Genomic DNA, 20,923 nt, shown 5'->3' on the forward strand with positions numbered 1-20,923 from the left:
AGTTGTCAGCACAGAGCTCCACATGGGGCTAGAACTCACAGACTTTGAGATCATGACCTGAGCTGAAGTCGGACAATCAAATCGACTGAGCCACCCAGGCGCCCTGGCATTTTTAAATGGTGACCTGTTCTGGTTTTCTGTCATCTTGACTATCAGTTTTCCTTCAGTGGACGCTCAAATCACATGATCATTTTGTTCAAAATGTCTCCCTCTTGTCACAGCAAAAGGAAAGCCACAGATGTAGGAAGAATAGGTATGAGGGGAAATGCAAAGCCAGGAAATAGCTCACATTGTCTTTCCATGGCACAAAAAATAGGCAAAGAGTTTTGTTGCTATGTCCCCAAGGACAAGTTTGACTTACCTCTTAACTCTACTCCTTATCATAACAATTTTCTTTCTTTCTTTCTTTTTTTAACGTTTTTTATTTATTTTTGAGACAGAGCGAGACAGAGCATGAACGGGGGAGGGGCAGAGAGAGAGGGAGACACAGAATCGGAAGCAGGCTCCAGGCTCTGAGCCATCAGCCCAGAGCCCGACGCGGGGCTCGAACTCCCGGACCGCGAGATCGTGACCTGGCTGAAGTCGGACGCTTAACCGACTGAGCCACCCAGGCGCCCCTATCATAACAATTTTCAAAAGAAACTTCCAATTTTAGATTTTAAATTAAATAACTCTTAATGAAGTTTTTCATTTAGTGCTTAATGATTATTTAATTTGCTCTGAGATTTTTATAAATTATAGGTGTATTTTTATACAGTGGCTCCTTTCCATCTGTATTTTTATTTTCCCTATTACTTATTGTAATGTATTACTTTCCCAGCCTCTAATCTACTCTTGGGAAATTTCTTCTGCAAAAAGTAGAAATTAAATAGGCTTTTACGTCCAAGAACAAATTTTATCTATCTAAAAATATGAACACTTAAAAATGATGTAGTAAATGGGATTATCAATATGTGCAGTACAGTTACAGTATTTTATACAATTATATCTTACATTACCATCTTGCCATGATTTCACTTTTTCCTTGAGTAAATTTATATAAACTATGCACTAAATCTGTTTAATACATATCTATAATGTACATACAGTGAGTAAGCAAGCAATGTACATTTAAAATCTAAATTAGGAAATTTTTAAATGGGTTTTTAAGTGGTTGAAAGATTTCTTTAATTTATCAGGTTTCTCTTGAAATGTTCCTGTTCTGTTTTTTTGGCTCACTAAAAATAATATTCGCATACGGTATATACAATGTGTACAGGAGCTTATAATTTGGGGTATGGGGCGCCTGGGTGGCTCAGTCAGATAAGTGCCTGACTTTGGCTCAGGTCATAATCTCATGGTTCATGAGTTTGAGCCCCGCATCGGGCCCTCTGCCACCAACACAGGGCCTACTTCTGATCCTTTGTCTGCCTCTCTCTCTGCCCCTCCCCCACTCTTTATCTCAAAAATAAATAAACATTAAAACAATAATTTGGAATATGTCTTCTCTTTTCTTCCCTTCATCTTTTGTGACTTAAAATGATAATCATTTTTTCTTGAAATATCTATTTAATTTCCCTTATTTTTTAAGATGGATGAGCTAAAATTCTCCATAACTTATTTTTTATATCTATGTTTCAATACAACTAATGTGCCTACATTCTTTCCTTGCTAATTCTGCTCCTCCCTTATCTCTGTGGCTTCTTCTTAGCACATATTGTTAACTGTGGGTAAAGGGAACAGCATAAACATCGCAAAACTTTTTCTTTACTTTCTCTCCCCATCTCCTTTTGCAACTAGTTAAGGAGAAGAAAGTTTGCGACCTAAACAAGATACCTCCAAGCAAATTCCCTTAACTAGTCCTCAAATCCAATGGGTTTCTGGCCCATTCTGAGTCATAACTGTGTCACCCAGGGGATGACTCTTAGCTGGGCTACCTACTCCACTGAAAATTCATACCCCATTCTGACTGGATAGCATTATGAGAGGTACATTTCTAAAATCCCAAATCCCAACTTACAGTGGATTTTCCGTTAAGACATTATTACTAATCCTATTTCTATTGTACAATAAGAATTTGTGTGTGTGTGTGTGTGTGTGTGTGTGTGTGTGTGTGTGTGCATTAGCAATAGGCTTTTGGGAATTGAGCTGAGAAAATAAACCATATTTTATTAGGATTCCTGTGGGAAGATACAATCAGATTTCCAAATAACCAACTTCCAAAAAAAGAGCTGCCAATGTTTGAGTTGAGAGATTGCACATCCTTTAAAGTTCACCAAAGTATTTGGACAGAATTATAATTGGTAACTTGTTATTCATGTGCAAATGTTTATGTCAGTAGAGTGTTCTGCATAGGTTGAACATTCCCATATCATCTTATTCACAGTATATTTCACTGCAAATCTCTTCCTTAGAGAGTGAGAGGCTCCATTCTGCTTCTTTGGTATCACTCATTGTTTAGTAAGGACTTCCAGATTAATGAGGTTTTATTTTGTAGACCGGTGGTAAAAAGGGAAAATGTCTATTCTTCAGGGAGTTCTTCTGATCATCTTCCTAAAGCTGAAGATGGCTTACATGGATTTAGCTTATGTTGTCAAAAAATTGCAAACACTAGACAGATAAACGGCAGTGAACCCTGTCGCAGTGAGAGTATGAAACTGAATATGAAAATAGGTCTTAGGGAAGAGAGGTGAGTCTTTGCACTTACCTAAATGGTAAATGGTGAACAAATGGTTCTTCACATGGAAAATGAGATGGTGAAAGGGTATTAGAAAGAAAAAAAAAGGCAATTCTATCACCTGTAGTTAAGATGGGAGAAGAGGCAGGGAAACAAATGGCGAGGATGCTGCTGTGAATCCACTGTATCAAAGGAAATCAAATCCTTGGAGACGAAAAAGAAAGGGATGGAGTAAACAATGGCACAGAGACTGGGAAAAAATGGCTGGGTAAGAAGAGAAATAATAACGAGTGACAAGAGTTAAGTAAGGGAAGAAAGGAGGAAAGGAAATTCGAAAAAAGACAGATGAGTTTTTGCATTTCAAACTAGAGGTCATGAGAATCGTTTGGGAGGTGGGGCAAAATTAATCTATTGAAATGAAGGTCACCCTACTATTTTGTTCATTAATTCATATGAACACAGTGTAAGTCAATACCTCAAGTATTTATTTAGCTCCTATGTACAAGGCACAGCAATAAGGCTGTGAAATTGTGGTGAACAAGACAGAGGCAATCTCTGTTCTTTTGGCAGTTCTTTTAATATTAGTAGTCAAGGGGAATATTGAACTTCTGTCAATTCTCACAGACCCACCCCGCCATTCTGAGGACGAGTTCAATCCCACCTGCAAGTCCTGCCCTGCACCTATACATCTGGTAATCCGCAGATGTAGTGGGGACCTTAAACATGAGGCAGTTAAGAAGACTGTTTTCCAAAATGCAGATGTCCCATTGGTCTGAGTGTAATCCTGATGCCATGCCTTATTTCGAATAATTGAGTTTCTGCCCAGATTCAGGCAGTCCTATTCTGATAACTGAGTCCTTTCCTGGCTCCCCATGTCTATATTCCCTGTCTACATGACTCTTTTCACTCCAGGCCCTCCTTGTCCTTCCCTCTCTACTACTTGATATGAAAATCATGGTACTCATGCTCTATGCACTGACTGCTGACAGAACCTTGGTTCTGTCTGACATTGGTAATGGCTGACAGAACCAACTCTCTAGCTCATTCCTAGCTGACAGAATTTCACATTTCTATTTCTTTTGGTCCTGACTTCCTCATTGCTGTTCTGCACACTGTGAGGACATGACTGTTGCTTGCCTGGTCAAGCATTGCTACAAGGAAGGCGAGTCAGTAAAGTGAGCATTTAGCTTTTTCCTGTTTCTATAGTAGAGATAGCGAGGGTTGGGACGGAGCATAGATAGCATCAACCAATATTATCCCATATATGTCTGCTGGATAAAGTTTTTCCATCTTGGTTCTGATGATGTCATTCTTCTGACCCCAGAACTTTAACTCTCAACATGATTACCATTTAGAGTTCAACAAAATCTAGTTACTTGCCTGATATTTCAATCCCTTGATCTGGCCTGTTTTTGTAACCCAATCTCCCACTAATTTTTCATTCATTCTCTGAACACTATGCTTCATCTAAGCCAAATGAAGCTATTTACTTATTTCTCTTCAGATCTGTTTTTCTTCATTTATCTTTTCTTAGAATAGTCTTTTCTCAAATTGTTTCCCAGTTACCTCTTAGCCATACTGTTTCCATACATTCAGTTAGGATCACCTTTCATATTTAAATTTTTTAAATGTTTATTTATTTTTGAGAGAGAGAGAGAGAGAGTGAGCATGAGCAGGGGAGGGGCAGAGAGAGGGAGGCACAGAACCCTAAATAGGCTCCAGGCTACTGAGCTGTCAGCACAGAGCCCCGATGTGGGTCTCGAACTTGTGAACTGCGAGATCATGACCTGAGCCGAAGTCAGGCGCTTACCCGACTGAGCTACCCAGGTGCCCCGGTCACCTTTCATATTTACATACCACTTCTTCCATCAAGATATCTACTCTCCCTTTTGTTGAATCCCCACAGTACTTTATGAGTACAGATTTTTTTTTTCTTTACACTAAAGAGGGCATAGACAACAAAACCAGATAGATATCAGGTCAAGCCCCAGTTTTTCGCTTGTAAACTATGACCTTGGGCAAGTTACTCAATCACTCTCAGTCTCATTTCACCCATCTGTAAAGCAGAGTTAATAATGTCTTATCTCAACAGATAGTATGAGGATTAAAATAAGATAATATATGTATAACTCTTAATGGAGTGCTTTGTACATGACAGGCACTTAGTAAATATTAATTTCCTCCTTCTATTGTATTTTTTCCTGTTTCTATTGTCATTTGTAAACATCCCTTCTCTCTTGATTACTAGCTTTTTAGTCTTCAAGGGCAGAGCAATGCTTTATTCTTTTTTTTTTTAAGTTTATTTATTTGGGGGGGGGTGGAAGGGGCAGAGAGAGAGAGAATCCCAAGCAGGCTCTGTGCTGTCAGCACAGAGCCTGACGTGGGGCTCCATCTCACAAACCGTGAGATCATGACCTGAGCCAAAATTAACAGTCAGACGCTTAACCCACTGAGCCACCCAGGCACCCCTATACTTTCTTTCATCTTTAGTATCCTCCCTAACACCTCACTTAGTTCCTGGTACACAGTAGAAGTTCAAGAAATGTTGTTGAGCTATGAATGGTATATGCAAGAGTTTAAGGAAAGAAAGCTGAAGAAGAGAGAAAATGATCAGCTTTTCATGATTCTAAATGCCCCATCAGTAATACCATGTGTCATCAGTAATGCCATTTAAAACAGGTTTCTGAGGTTTCTAAGCTCTGAGATTTTACTGAACATTTGTTGATTTTAATACCTCACTTCTACTTGATTTGGAGAGTTTCTTTCATTATAGTAGTATACTTATATTGATATTTAATATTTGGTGAAAATAAACTGATAGCCCTAACCCAGGGCCATACATATGATGTACTATTTTAGTTTTTAACCATTTATTTGTAGGGTTCAAGGCTTATCTTTGATTTTTAATAATCAAGACAGTTATGGAAAGTGATTTATGGTGGTTGTGTTTAATGTCACATTTCTTAAACAATAATATTCTTCCACTAATAAATAATTTAATAGAAATTATAGAAACTCATTTTAAAAAGCCTTCTCAGGCTTCCATCTTATACACATTATAAAGATACAGTGGCCTTTTCTTTGCCCCAAATAACTTCATCAGTATATTCAGTACAGAGTAATGAAATAGTGGAACCATTGTATTAAGTGAAAGGTACCCCTTCTATACTAAGGGCATTTCTTTTGCATAAAATTTTTAGAATTTCAAAGCCCTCCTCATAACTCCCCTTTGGAGTTGCATGTGAACATAAAGGAGATATAATTCCCTTAGGAATTTGGAGGACTAAAGCAGCGTGTATGTTGTAATTCTGTATTACTCAGTGAGAAAAAAATGTAAGAGAAAACCACAAGCAAATACCATCAGACAACTGCACATGAAGGCGTGTGGCTTCCATTTGTATTTTTTCAAATGCACTTGAAAAGAAGTAGATGTCACATAGCCTTTTTTCCCCCAAATCCCTTTTTGCTTTTTTGTTGTTGTTGTTCTGACGTTGTCATTGCAATTTCACAATATTTTACTAAAATTTACAAGAATCAAAATGTGTGTGCCTTGTAAGGAATTATTCCCAAATAAAATACTATATTTGGGGACAATATTTAACTTTCTGTTCATATGTTTTTAATTATATACTAAGCTCTTTCTAACCTAACACTTTAGCAATTCCCATATTTCATGTTTGTGTTTCAGTCCAGCCTTTTTCAGATCCATATAGTCTCACTTGGGGGCAGGGGGAGGACATGTACATTCTCCAAGAAATTTGAAAAGCATGTGTCTGTGTGCGTGCGTGTGCATGTGTGTACAGAAAGTCTTTGTTTTGGTCAATACATAGAACTGTCATGTTAAACTAGTAATGTATCCTATCCAAAATAAATCATGCTAGATCTCAAAAAGTACTATCATTCCCCATTATTTATATTTTATGTGGTGGTTATATGATAAAGAGAATAATTATAAAAATCTTAGCATTTTAGATTTTTTGGTATTTAAGTAATTTATTAATGACATGAAAGAGGGGTGCCTGGGTAGCTCAGTCAGTTAAGCATCCAACTCTTGATTTCAGTTCAGGTCATGATTCATGGGATCCAGCCATCTGTCAGGCTCTGCACTGACAGCCTGGAGCCTGCTTGGGATTCTCTGTCTCTGTCTCTGTCTCTCTCTCTTCCTTCTGCCCCTCCCCTGCTAGTGCACATGCATGCACTCTCTTTCAAAATAAATAGACAATTAAAAAAAATTATATGAAAGACTCCATTGTACTCCAAATAGCTTATATCTGTATATACTTATATCCTTAATTGATATAGTTAGGTAAATATCATTTAGTAAGAACAGTTATGACATACTTTCCTTGATATCTCTTACCTGGCAACCTGAACTGAGGAGCTATTTGGAAAAAAATAAACATAGTGGAGTTTTGAGCTTCTGAAAGAAATGTTACTCCTTGCAGTAAACTCTGGGCCACCATTTACATTCATGTAGGTTATGTACAGTGCAAGGCTGGTCAGCAAAGGGACAGGGAAGGTGTGAAATTCAGCACAGGCTTCACTTACCAAGCTATGAGCTCTGGCATGGGGCTGCATCTACCTGGAAGAAAGCCTCCTTATCTAATTAATACAGTCTCAATTTGGGCCATCAAGAACCTGAATGAAATGAATGCAGTTTACTCAAAGAAAACTAACCAGTCTTAGTGGTGGGTGTGACTATCCCAGATGAAAACAGTGTGTCTCCAGAAGAAATGTAGAGTAGGCAGTCGGCATAGTCCTGGGGAGAAGCCACAGCTGGATATACAGTTGACAAGCAGTAGCTGAAGTTGTGGAAATGAGAGAGATGCCCAGAAAGTGTGTATAGAGGGTAAGAGAAGTCATGGGTGGGGGAAGGGTTAGTTACGAAATATAGAGAGGGGGAGGAAAAGAAAGGTCTCCTACACAGAAACTCCCATTAGCAGTGGAAGACCCAGGAGAAGGCTATGCTAGAAAAGCAAAAAGAGGAGTGGTCAGCTGTGTGAACTCTAGTCACTGGGTTTCCAGCCATGAGGTCACTCAGTAATTTTAGTGGCCTGGTGGTTTTCAAAGCAATGTGCCATGGTGTTAGGAATGACTCAGTATTGAAAATGTGGGGAGAATAAAAAATAGAACATTCTTTTTAAAAGTTGGGGGTCACAGGCAGGAGCCAAAAACATCTGTCCATGTTTGAGATGTGAGAAAAAAACTTTCATTGAGTAGAGTCTCATCAAGAGACTGCAAAGTTGTTTTATTCCTCTTGCTATTAGTATTTACTCTGTGAACTAGAGTCATGGTCAACAGATAAGAAATTATAGTGAGTTCCCAAAACACAGTTTCTAGCTGCAATCAAATATATCCTCATAAACATTAATTGGTAGCATGTTAGCCGTACAGATATCTGTGACTTTTTGATTATTCATAGGCTAGTCAGGAAATACTACTTTTGGCCCTGATATCTTTTTAGAGACCTCTGTTGCAGGAAATATGATAATGTATTTATTGATACTTACCATGTGTAAGGTACAAGACTACCTTTGAGTTAGGAAGAGAAGAGGAGAAGGAAATAATATTTACAGAGCACATGTTCTTTTAATTACTTCCTGCAGCTCCCATATGAGGTAATTATTGTTTGTCCCATCCTGCAGATGTAGAAGCTGAGGGTCAGACAGGGTAAGCGACCGGCCAAAGGTCATGTGTTAGTACATATTAAAGCCTCCAAAGGCATTATTTGTTATATCTCCCCATACACCACTCTTCTTGCCCTTAGGGGCCCTGATAGCTTAGTATGAAGCACAAATCTTATATCTAGCATGGCGAGCTAAGTTTTTAAGAGAGTCACCGTGCTTTAGGAGTTCAAAACAGAAAACATCTCCAGAAGAGGGTCAAGCAAAGCTTAGGGAAGAGAAGTCACTAAGAGAAGCCATCAATGACTGGTTGTGATGATAGTGAGATTGTAGATAGGTGGAGACAGGATGCTTTCTGGACTAACATTTGTATTGGGAATAACTTTTCTTTCAGAAACTCAAATTCTACTAGGTTTTTTTTTTTTTTTTTTCCAAATAACTCCATACCTCAAGTTGCCAGGTAAGAGGTTTCAAAAAGGGGTGCTATAATTATTTCAAGTCAAGTGATAATTAATGGTGTTTGTTCAGTAGAAAGAATGGCAGAAGCAGAGATACAGAAGTGACAGCAGTGAAGGGCCCTCTGAGAACAGCTGGTGTTCAAGGCTCACTGGAGGTCCGGGAATCAGGCAGGGGCGGGAAGGGGAGAAAACGGAAAAGGAAAGTTAAAAGCAGATCATAGAAGACTTTGGACACAGTCAGAAGTTAACACTTTATTTGGTAGGGATCTGAAGGGTCGCTTACAAAGTTTTTAAAAATTATATAACTACTTCTTTGGGGAATTTTCAAACATACTCAAAAAGAAAAAGGAAAAAAAAAAAAAGAAGAAAAGAAAATGGTACCATAAACTGCCCTAGAACCATCATCCAACTTCAAGAATTGTCAATTGCTAATCTTGTTTCATGAATCCTTTCCCTCATGTTTTTGTTTTGTTTTGTTGCTGAGGTACTTAAAAGCAAAACCTGGATACGAGGCGCCTGGGTGGCTCAGTTGGTTAAGCTTCCGACTTCGGCTCAGGTCATGATCTCATGGTTCGTGGACTGGAGCCCCGCGTCTGGGTCTGTACTGACAGCTCAGAGCCTGGAGCCTGCTTCAGATTCTGTCTCTCTGTCTCTCTCTCTGCCCCTCCCTGGCTCACACTCTGTCACTGTCTCTCAAAAATAAATAAAAATTAAAAACAATGTTTTTAAAGCAAAACTTAGATACCATGTTATTGCATCCACAAATACTAAAATATGAATGAATCTCTGATAGAGTCTTTCTGAAATATAACCATCACTTTATTATCAACCCTAATAAAATTAGCAATAATTTCTTATTATCATACCCATTCAATATTCAAATTTCTCTACCAGTTTCAAACATCTCTTTAATAGGTGTCTTGTTTGGATCAAGACCCAAAACCCAATTGGCATTTAATTGCTGTAACTCTTCAGTCTTTTACTCTCCAGTCATCTTCCTTTTTATTTTTTAAATTTTTTTTTTCTTCAACGTTTTTTTTATTTATTTTCGGGACAGAGCGAGACAGAGCATGAACGGGGGAGGGGCAGAGAGAGAGGGAGACACAGAATCGGAAACAGGCTCCAGGCTCCGAGCCATCAGCCCAGAGCCCGATGCGGGGCTCGAACTCACGGACCGCGAGATGGTGACCTGGCTGAAGTCGGACGCTTAACCGACTGCACCACCCAGGCGCCCCTGGTCATCTTCCTTTAAAAAAAAATTGTTTTTATGTCATCAATTTTCCCACATTTGACCTGTATATAGAATGCCCAACCTTTTGGATTGATCTAATGACTTCGAGGTACTGTCTGAATTGTTCCCCTGTCTTCTGTATTTCTTGTAAACTGCAAGTCCCATTTAGCAGTTGATTAGGTTCTGGTTCAATTTTTAGAAATAATCTCTTATGAAGGTGCAGTACACTCCTTTCTTCATTATATCAAGAGGCAGGTAATGTTCCATTAATCAGCAGGTTAAGTAATATTGGCCTGATCCCCTGAAACCTCTAACAGCTTTTGTTTCATGGAGGATTGTTAACCTATAATGACTTTTTCATTGACCCCTTGATGGGTTTTGGGCTGAGGAATATTTTCAGAAATGTGCTTTAGGACACATAATCTGACAAAAGTATGCAGGATGAAATACAGTGAGGGAAGACCAGAGGCTTGTAGACTATTCTTGTTTTCCAGGAATAAGGGTGCTAGAAACAAACATGGAAAGATAGATTCGAAGGATTTTGTGGAGAATGAAATCTCTGGGACTTGGCAATAGATTTCACTTGCCAAATCAAACATAACACTGCACTTTTAGAGATGGAGGAATAGTGGTGTGTTTAACAAAAATAGGGAGGTCGGGGGCGCCTCGGTGGCTCAGTCGGTTAGAGCGTCCGACTTCGGCTCAGGTCATGATCTCGCAGTCCGTGAGTTCGAGCCCCGCGTCGGGCTCTGTGCTGACAGCTCAGAACCTGGAGCCTGCTTCTGCTTCTGTGTCTCCCTCTCTCTCTGACCCTCCCCCCATTCATACTCCGTCTCTCTCTGTCTCAAAAATAAACGTTAAAAAGAAATAGGGAGGTCAGGAGTCCTGAGTGGCTTGCAGCAGAAACTGAGAAGTTTGGTTTGAGAAAGAGGAGTTTGAGCTGATGATGGCATATCCTGGCTTAGACATCTGGTGAGCAGTTGGGAATGCAGCACTGAATCCTGGAAAAGAATTGAGGACATAAGTCAGGTAAAGATTATAGCCTTGAGGGTACATGTGATAGCTGATGAAGGGAGTACAGTGAAAAGACAAAAGGGTTAGACACAAATTTGGGCAATTGTGACATGTTTGGGCTTTGTCAGCTCTTCCTCCCCAAAGCTCTGGTTTATTTAGTTTTAGTTTAGCCCAGGGTGACTCCTTTCCAGGGCCCCAAAGACTGGCTCAGCAGTTTCTCTTCCCATAGCTTCACTTTGCTTTCTTCTTCCTAGTGGAAAGAAATGCTCCCAAGACCAATATGTATTTCAACTCATGTTACTTTAGTTTTCCTAAAACCAGACTGTAAAAATATGACTTCTACTCTACCTCCTTTCTCTTTCCTCAAATCCAGGTTTTCTTTATTTCTGTGACCAATCTATTATTAAAGAAGTTTGATGGAGATGGTTAGAAGAAGATAGGACCTTCAGATGAGGGAGTAGAGGGCAAGTGCAACGTTTCTTCCCTTTGATTTGGGGGGAGGGTAAATGAATGTGTTTGGAGAGGAAGAGAAGGAACCCAAGGGAACTGAATTGGTTGCAAAGACAAATGAGAGCAGTGATAAATAGCATGCAAGGTTGGGGAGGAGGTACGGGTGCATGGGTACAATATTACCTTCACTCCACAGAGAGAGGAGATGAGGTTACAGAAGAATCCGGAGATGAAGATCGTGGTAGTTGTAGGAGCTTCTTTAAAGGCTTTTTTTTTTTTAATTTTTTTTTTTCAACGTTTATTTATTTTTGGGACAGAGAGAGACAGAGCATGAACGGGGGAGGGGCAGAGAGAGAGGGAGACACAGAATCGGAAACAGGCTCCAGGCTCTGAGCCATCAGCCCAGAGCCTGACACGGGGCTCGAACTCCCGGACCGCGAGATCGTGACCTGGCTGAAGTCGGACGCTTAACCGACTGCGCCACCCAGGCGCCCCAAAAGGCTTTTGATCTTTTTAGTCACCAGCTGAGAATGAGAGAGACTAGGCTTCTCATTTATACTGGAAGCTTGAGAATCATAGGCAAGCCCTGAGTTTCAGTCTCTCCTAGCCTCATTTGACAGTTGATTGTTTTTTTGTTTTTTTTTTTATCCCTTCTCCATATCTCTGTAGACTCCAAGAGATATCTACTCTTATCCCTGTGGTGTGCTGAGTTGCCCTACACAAAACTGCATGGCTTTATAAAATGCTACAAATGAAGCAAAGAATCAAACTGACCTGCAAACCAGGCTTTCTTAAGTATCCTGGGCCAAATTATGTTGGGCCAGTATATTAGGAAACATGCTGAAATAAACTATTGTATATTAAACCTAAGGTTTAAAGATGGGTGTGCCTCTAAACACATTTGAATTGTGTTAAGGACAGTAAGAGTATTGTAGGATAGCTTACACCATTAGCTGTAAAATCACAGGGGCTACTGTGGGCATTTAGAGAGCAAGTTGATACTTTCTTTCGACAAAAGGAATGTTTAGGATTCCAAGTCTTTCACCACGGAGTTCATCTTATTTGACCTCTTAAAAATATGTAAAAAAAAAATTCAAAGTTAAACAAAAAAGTTTTAGCAGTCTCTTAAAACATTTGGATATAAGGGATGAGGCTACAGAGAAGGGAGCCCTTGGTTTTGACTGGCAGGAGAAGTAATTTGGCTGTATTTAATTTGTATTGTGTTAGAAAAGAAAGCCAGAGTGAGCTTCCCTGTTTCCTGCTGTTTTATAAGCCCTTAACTCCATTGAGCTACATCAGTCTTACTTTTGAGATTCCGTTTTTAATGTTTGGTTTTTCTAAATTTTCTTTTAGTGCTAGCCCCCACTAATTGTTTCCTTATGGCAGCTGCTTATGATTTAACACTGATCATGGGCACATATAGTCCCTTGTTCAGGGCTTGAACTGACATCACAAAAGAACTTAAAGTTACGATCGCACCACAGAAAATGCCCGGAAAATAATAGCTGTAAAAATTAGTTTTGCAATCAATGGGGCTGGTTTTGATATTTTAAATTTCTGTTTATACCTACCCCCTTTTCTGCTGGGTCTCTTTTAATCTTCAATGCAAAATGAAAGGTGTAAAGTCTGAAGCTATAAATCTGTTTATAGCTATAATTCCGTTCCCTGGCTTAGCAGAGTTTGACACTATAATAAACACGGTTCTTCTGCAGCAACGTTGAATCTGGTTCTTGTATAATTCTTTATATGTTGCTGCTTTGAACAGGGAGAGTTTTATTGCACTCTTTTCTTTCTGGGTGTTTCAATTCAGCAAGAATTGATTGAGCACCTACTATACTAGGGGTGACCAGGTAGTTCTAGGTCCTAAAGTTTAGTCTTGGTTAGTCATTAAAGTACTGTGGTTAAAACTATAACGAACTGTTTTCGTTTTCGTTTTGTGTAGCTGTAGTTGTTGTTGTTTCGTAATAGTTCCTAAATATCAAGGCAACCTATATTAAACCTTTGTGTTCTCCAAACATTTTCAACCATTCACCTAACACATTTCTTACCACATGGCCTTTTGATTTTAGGAAATCAATATGTTTACCTTCTTTATCTTCAGGTAAATCTGAGAAAAATTTTTATTTTTTGTTTACAATAATTAAAATATTAAAAACATTGACTTAATGATTACTACCATTGGTCAGTCAGGCATTCTACAAATTGCTTCATGGACAGTATTTCATTTCAGCAAAACAATAAGCATTGTTTTCCTCATTTTACAGATGAAGAAACTGAGGCTTAAAGAGTTTAATTAACCGGCCAAAATTCACATAAGTGATCACAACCAGGGTTTCAGTCTGTATCTGTTTGACTCCAAAGCTTGAGCTCTTAACCACTAAGACACTTAATGTACTTTATTTTGAAATAATTTCTCCAAATTATACTTTTAGTTTTTATTTTTTACTTTTTTCCAAAACATTTAAAAAGAAATTGTATACAAGCAAACACACACACACGCACACGCACACACACACACAGATCTATACTCATATATAGGACCTCCTACTTTTTCACATCAGGTTTTCCATAATAAGTTTAAAATGTACACATTACCTGTTGAGGTTATTTGCAAAGTTGAAGGTCTATGAAACACTAAAAAGAGGTGATTTTAGGAAGAAATGTCCCTAAAAGTATATATTATGCTAGTAAAGCAAAAAGCTATATATTAGAGTTCAAGGTTTTAGGTATATACTTGGAGGAACACTTGTTCACATTTTAGTTAGAAGTGAACCTAAGCTAACTGCCTAAAGCACTTTACCCAGAAGTATGCTAGATTTATCATATGTAAATAGGTAGAGTCCTTATTTTTCAAGTAAGGCCTGGATTTTTCCATTGTTAAAACTATTTGCCCTGTGATTTTGGTCAGTTTCAGACACCTGCTAAAAACTGTGGTACCAAATTCAATTTATTCATGAACATATGGCTTAAGAGCATTTATCTCATTGGCACAATGGGCCAATTTTATGATGCAATCAGAGTAGGCAGAAATCTTACCATCTGTAGAATTGAGGCTTTTATCCTATTTGAACAAGTGGAAATGGGATATCCCCTGTTTCCTTCCTCCCTAGGGGACTGTGAACATTGATAATGTAACGTTTGCAAAAGTGCCTGAGCACACCGGCATCAAACATACACTGATCACTGAGGTTGTGCTGTCCTCCTAGAGAAAGCCCAATGCTGTAGACCTTGCCTTCCTTATCCTTAAAAAACTAGGGAAATTACAGTTTTTAAAATATAGTAAGCCCATGTTCAGCTTGCAGTCTAAAAAGCAGAGGAAGAAATGTAATAAAGGTGTACTTTATTAATAATTTAACACAGAGGAAGGATGGCTACACAGTATGGCCACCATATGTCATCTGTGCTCCTTTTACCCAGTGATGATAAAGAATTTTCTCTCTCTCAACTATTTCTGATTGGGCCAGCCAAGGCTGCCAACAATTAGTTTGGATTTGAATACCCTTAAAACCAGATTTAAAATTCTATATGGTTCAGTTTGCTCTGGAGCTGCTGTGTTCATCGGAGTTGAACCAGTGTAGGTCACCCATTTTCTGCAAGTGCACTAAATTGTGAACTTTCAAATGAATAGAACTTCTTTTCTTTAATTTTTAAAAATGTTTACTTTTGAGAGAGAGAGAGAGAGAGAGAGAGAGAGAGAGAGAGAGAGAATCCCAAGCAGGCTCCATGATGACAGTGCAGAGCCCTATGTGGGGCCTAACCTCACAAACCATGAGATTGTGACCTGATCCAAAATCAAGAGTAGGACACTTAACCGACTGAGCCATTCAGGCACCCCGATGAATAGAACTTCTTAAACCCTGTTGGTGATATGTAAACACCTCTCACGTCCAGTCGACTGGTCTTGTCGGTTCTATCTCAGAAGTGTCTTCTGAATCTAGAACTTTCCCTGTGCTCCCACTATCATCTATCTCCTGGACCAGGGCAACAGCTTCCTAAGAAGGATGGCATTCCATGTTCTCAGAGTTCCAAAGAGCATGGGATTGATCTTACTACTCTCTTGTTATATTGATGACAGATTTGGCCCAGGGACTCACATATTATTAGCCACCTTTCCAAATCTTACTATCTCCCATCTGTACTCCCCACACCACATATGTTCTTACTGCCGTGAACTCCTTGTCTGTCTCCAATAGCATGATGTTCTTTTACACTTATGCATGTTCTCTTCTTCTGCCTGAACTGCTTCACCCCTTCCCAGTCCCCCTTATCTCGGGTCAATTTTCAAGAGCCATTTCTAATATCATCTTTTGAACTCTAGTTATCCCACTTTCTTTTCTCTCTGTATGGCCACAGCACAGCCTCATTCCACTGATTACAATTACATTTACATGTCCCTTCTCCAGACTCAGAGCACATTGGCTGGTAATTGGCCATAAATGCTTAGAATATGAAACTTGCTGGACTTCATAATTCCATGGTAATGAAAAGATTAATCAGAAAAATGTTTGTTATATTTCAAAGATGAAAATGATGTACACTTTTCTGGGATAAAAATCATAACTCCATTCTATTCCAGCAGCTCTGGCTGCCAAGAATTTCCAGAGTTTGCTTTTTTCCTTCTTTTTTTTTTTTTACTTGTAGCAGAATTTAATTTTGTTTCCATGATTGCCATCTTTTAGAAATCATTCCCTCTTTAGCTTTTGCCAGCTCAAAGTAGGCGAAATTTATAGTTCTAGTGAATGAAAGGTCTTAGTTGGGATATACAACCTCTATGAATATATCTGTCTTTTCCAGCTATATTTCAATTACTTTTATGCAGATTGAAATCCAACCTTTTACTGAATCTCATTTATTGTACCTCTCCTTCATAATGGTTTTAGTTTGGTTTTGTAATTCAATCAAAATAAGTAATAGAGCATGGAAAAGGATCTAAAATCTTAGTTGTTTGGATAGAAATAGATTTGGGGAGACTGAAATTGGTATAGGCCAAGACCCACGTTAAAGACTTGGTACAAACAAAATTGTTGCCTTACATCCTGAATTTGAAGTCATTTGAATTGGAGCTAATTTGAAGTTTGCCACTGATATTTATAAATACCTTGGTGGTAAATTCGGAACACTCTAAAAGAAATGTTCCAACTGCTGAGAACACTAATAATACAAATTTTGTTAACACTCTTAAAATTTATGTAATTAGGGCTCATAAGATAAAACTAATTAAAATAATTATTTCAAATATTCTTATTTATTTATTTAAGTGGACAGCGTAAAAGATAGGACTCCCAACATTCCAGACCAGACCAGAAAGACAATTCCAAAAGAAGACTTACATAGCCATATATAATGACTCACTGTTCCCTTATTTATCACCACTAATTTTACCATATTTACTTACCATTGACCTCAACCTTATTTTAGCAACAAAGTTTTATTTTCTTCTTTTTTTTAATTAAAATTTTTTTTAAATGTTTATTTATTTTTGAGAGATAGAGAGACACAGAGCTCAAGTGGGGGAGGGACAGAGCAAGAGGAAGACACAGAATCTGAAGCAGACTTTAGGCTCTGAGCTGTCAGCACAGAGCCTAATGCGGGGCTCTAACTCACGAGCCACGAGATCATGACCTGAGCTGAAGTTGTGTGCTCAACCAACTGAGCCACGCAGGCGTCCCATGCTTTCAAATAGTTACCACTCAGACTCTGATATGGATACCTGAACAACAAATATGTCCATTAGTTATTAAATTGTTAGCTTGGTGCAACTGGAAGCAACAAAATGCCATTGTAAAATACACTGTAATTCAAATAATTCATTAATTTTTATTGTTGTCTATCTTTTTTGTTAATACCAGTGAAGCTTTTTTTTAACTCTAAAAGCAAAATAACTTAAATATTGACCCAGCTTTGATTTTAAAAGTTAGCAATCAAAGAAACTTTTTCTTAATTTGTAATGTTTTGACCTAGAAAAGAACCATGGCTCCCAAATCTTGAAATACTATCTGGGTTTACTATGGTTGCCCACGTTTTTCTTCAAATGCAATCCATATTTGCAGTGAAGAGGATCCAATTCAGAAAAGAAGAGTGGGATTTCAGTCAGAGCAGAAGAAAACACCTGCCATTAATCCCAAGAGCACAAGTGGGGTCTGGAGCGTCCGAAGCAGCCGCCACAGCTGTGAATGGAGGTTGACCTCTGCTTTAGTTCTGTCTTGAGCTGGCAGGTGCCAGGACGCCATTCTGTCTGCTCAGAAACATCCCCTTTTGAAGCAGCAGTATTTATTGCTCAATTGTGAATGCAAATTTTTATGTGTTCGTGAATTAAGGATCCTTATATATGGCAAGCTGTCTAAAGAGCTCTAGTTGACACACGTGGCTTTGGCATTAATAATTGGACTTTGGGGGAAAAAAAGTCATCTCTGTTCCCCACTGTAAAATTGTTTTAGAAAAGCTTTGACCTCAAACATGTCATAGAACCTAATAAAGTGCCTTTAGAGGACTGGTACAATGAGAGGCTTGGCCCCTGAAATCTCACCAGCAAAAGTAAACTGAACTGTAAAGAGAAGCTTTTGGGGGAGAAAGGGGTGGGAGTCGGGGAAGGGTTCCACAGTAACTGTAAGTAATCTTACAATAGCTTGATTTTCAAGGGAATGTTTCTTAATGCTAGTATTGGGAAGTATTTAACTGTGGCACTGGGCCATTAAGCTTTTACAAGACAGACCATTCAGGTTTTCTAAATCAGCCTCTCCCACCATATCCTCCACCAGTGTCTAGAACATTGCCAAACTCTCTGTAGACATTTGACAAATGTATATAAAAATCAAAATAGAATTAAATAACATACAATTTAAATCAAGACTAGAACCTCCACTGTACTCCTTAAACTTGATGGTAGGTATCCTCTCATTCTTGTTTTGGGTTTCCTTTGCCCCACCAAAAATAAAACTCTGCTTGCAGGAGCACTAGAGAACATTATATGTGTGTTGAAAATGACCAAATAAATTCTTTAAACTTAATTTTCAGAGGTAGACACACAATTTATACCAATTACTCATTACTTAACTCACTGAAAACATTAATAAAGTATTGAAATTTTACTGAAAACATAAAGAAAAATAATTTTCTTGGTTTCCCTTTGTTTTTAATGGCAAAATTATTGGGGGGGGGGCGGAGACAAGAGTTTGTTTCGTTGATTCCATTACCTTAGCTCCCTCTCTCCCTCCCTGACCCTCCACAATTCCTCTTTTTCTCATTCAAACTTGAGATCTTGGGGCCAACTGCCCAGGACACTGTGGGAAATGCAATTGGGAGGCATTTCAGAAGGCATCTGTCGAAGGCAGTCACATGGTCATCATTCTTTCTGAGAATCTAGTTCTAGAGCTATGTCTTATCATCCTAACCTAGTCACACAGACTAGGTTAAAGTCCTGGCTAACTCACTTGCAAGAGACCTAACCTTGATAATCTTTGGGTTTTATTTTTGGCATCTATATCATAACACTTCACTGGATAGGGAGATTAAATACAGTAACAGGTGAAAGTTCTTTGTTGATGGTAAAATATATAAATCATAAGACATTATATTACTGTTATTATTAATTTCATGATAACCTCACAGCTGTTTCCAGAAGTGTCACAACTGAGAGTAGGAATTTGGTACCGTGTCTCTGTAGCTGATACTTAACAGGAGATATTTTAGCAACAGAATATTCCTACATTTTCACCTGAAGGGACATAGGAGTCTCTACCAAGACTTAGGATGGTACTTTGCCAGCACCTTGGCTGTGCTTCCAGTCTGGACTTGATCCTTGTCTCCCAGCCCTGCTAAAGGTGAAGGTGAGAGATTGAAGGTAACTCTGAAATGCACCAATTCCTCAAGTAGGCTGAGCCCTGAAACATGACTTCATCTTTAAGAGCTAGGGGGAAAAAAAGTATTGATGCCTCTAGAATTAGCATTTCCTGCTGGTGTATTTGCTCAAAGGTAAAGAAGATCTCCGTGTGGGTTAGGAATAGAAAATCCTACAAAAACCACATCTATATGACTATCTGGTTTATGACAAAGGTGACACTATACTACAATGGGGAAAAGATGCATTTTCAATAAATGGTATTGGGTTAATTTGATATTCACATAGGAGAAAAAAAGCATCTTGACTTTGACCTCACATCATGCTCAAAGTCAGTTCCCCACGAATTCAGATCTGTGTGTGAAAAATATTCTATTTTTTATTTTTTTAGTTGTTTCTTTTTCTTCAGTTTGGGCACAGTGCCATCCCAAACAATATAAGTTTAACATACAGTGTTATATTAGTTTCAGGTGTACAATATAGGGATTCAACAACTCTGTACATTACTCACTGCTTATCATGATAAGTGTACTCTTAATCCCCTTCACCTATTTCACCCATTTCCCCCCCTCCCCACACATACACATTCACCTGTCTGGCAACCACCAGTTTGTTTTCTATAGTTAATCCCAAGCAGGCTCCGCACTGTCAGCACAGAGCCTGATGTGGGGCTCAATCTCATGAATTGTGAGATCACGACCTGAGCTGAAACCAAGAGTCAGATGCTTAACCGACTGAACCACCCAGGTGCCTCTGTTAGTTTTGTTTCTTAAATGCCACATATGAGTATTTGTCTTTCTCTATCTGACTTATTTCACTTAGACTCATACCATCAAGATCCATCCATGTTTTTACAAATGGCAAGATTTCATTATTTTTATGGCTGAGGAATATTCCATCTCTTTGTTGTTTATCTTAATTTAAAAAAATTTAATTCTAGTATACAGTGTTATATTAGTTTCAATGAGGCTTTGGCTTTTAGAATAAACGTAGAAAAAAGTCTTTATGACCTTGGAGTAAGCAAAGATTAAGAAATCTTTGGAACACAAAAAGAGATAACTATAAAGAGGAAAATAATGTTAAATTGAGTTTGTTAAAATTAAGAACTGCTGTTTGTCAAAGCTGTTGTTTAAGATAACATAATCACAACACACAGAGTGGGAGAATATATTTGCAATAAAAAACTGAAAGAAGAGTCATTTTCAGAATGATGTAAAGAACTCCCACATCTGTCTCCATATATCTATATCTATCTGTATCTATCTATCTAGAGAGTGTATATATATATATATGTATATATATATATATATTTGAGTCTGTTTTTTTGTCTGTCTTTTTTCTTGTTAGTTTTATTTCTTTTTTTTAAGTTTATTTATTTATTTTGAGAGAGAGAGAAAGAGAGAACCAGCAGGCAGGGCAATAAAGAGAGAGATAGAGAGAGGGACACTCTAGCAAATCTAAAAGACAACTCAACAGAAAAAGGGCAAAAGATGTGAATAGATACTTTATGGGTAAGGATGCAAAAATGGACAATACATGCATTAAAATGAGTTCAACTTATTAGTCACTGGAGAAGTACAAATGAAAACACTGTGTGAAACTACTATGCCTCCCACCAGAATGTCTAAAACAAACAAACAAAAAAAGATGGAA

The 20,923-nt window shown here is 38.3% G+C and overlaps 1 protein-coding gene across 18 annotated transcripts in view; it reads left to right on the forward strand.

The window, feature by feature from the left end:
- The window catches only part of COL25A1 (collagen type XXV alpha 1 chain), a 467,566-nt gene that overhangs the window by 289,447 nt on the left and 157,196 nt on the right, over positions 1 to 20,923 (forward strand). The window lies entirely within an intron of this gene.

The sequence above is a fragment of the Felis catus genome, chromosome B1 (assembly GCF_018350175.1).
Source record: "Felis catus isolate Fca126 chromosome B1, F.catus_Fca126_mat1.0, whole genome shotgun sequence".
Taxonomy (NCBI): Eukaryota; Metazoa; Chordata; class Mammalia; order Carnivora; family Felidae; genus Felis; species Felis catus.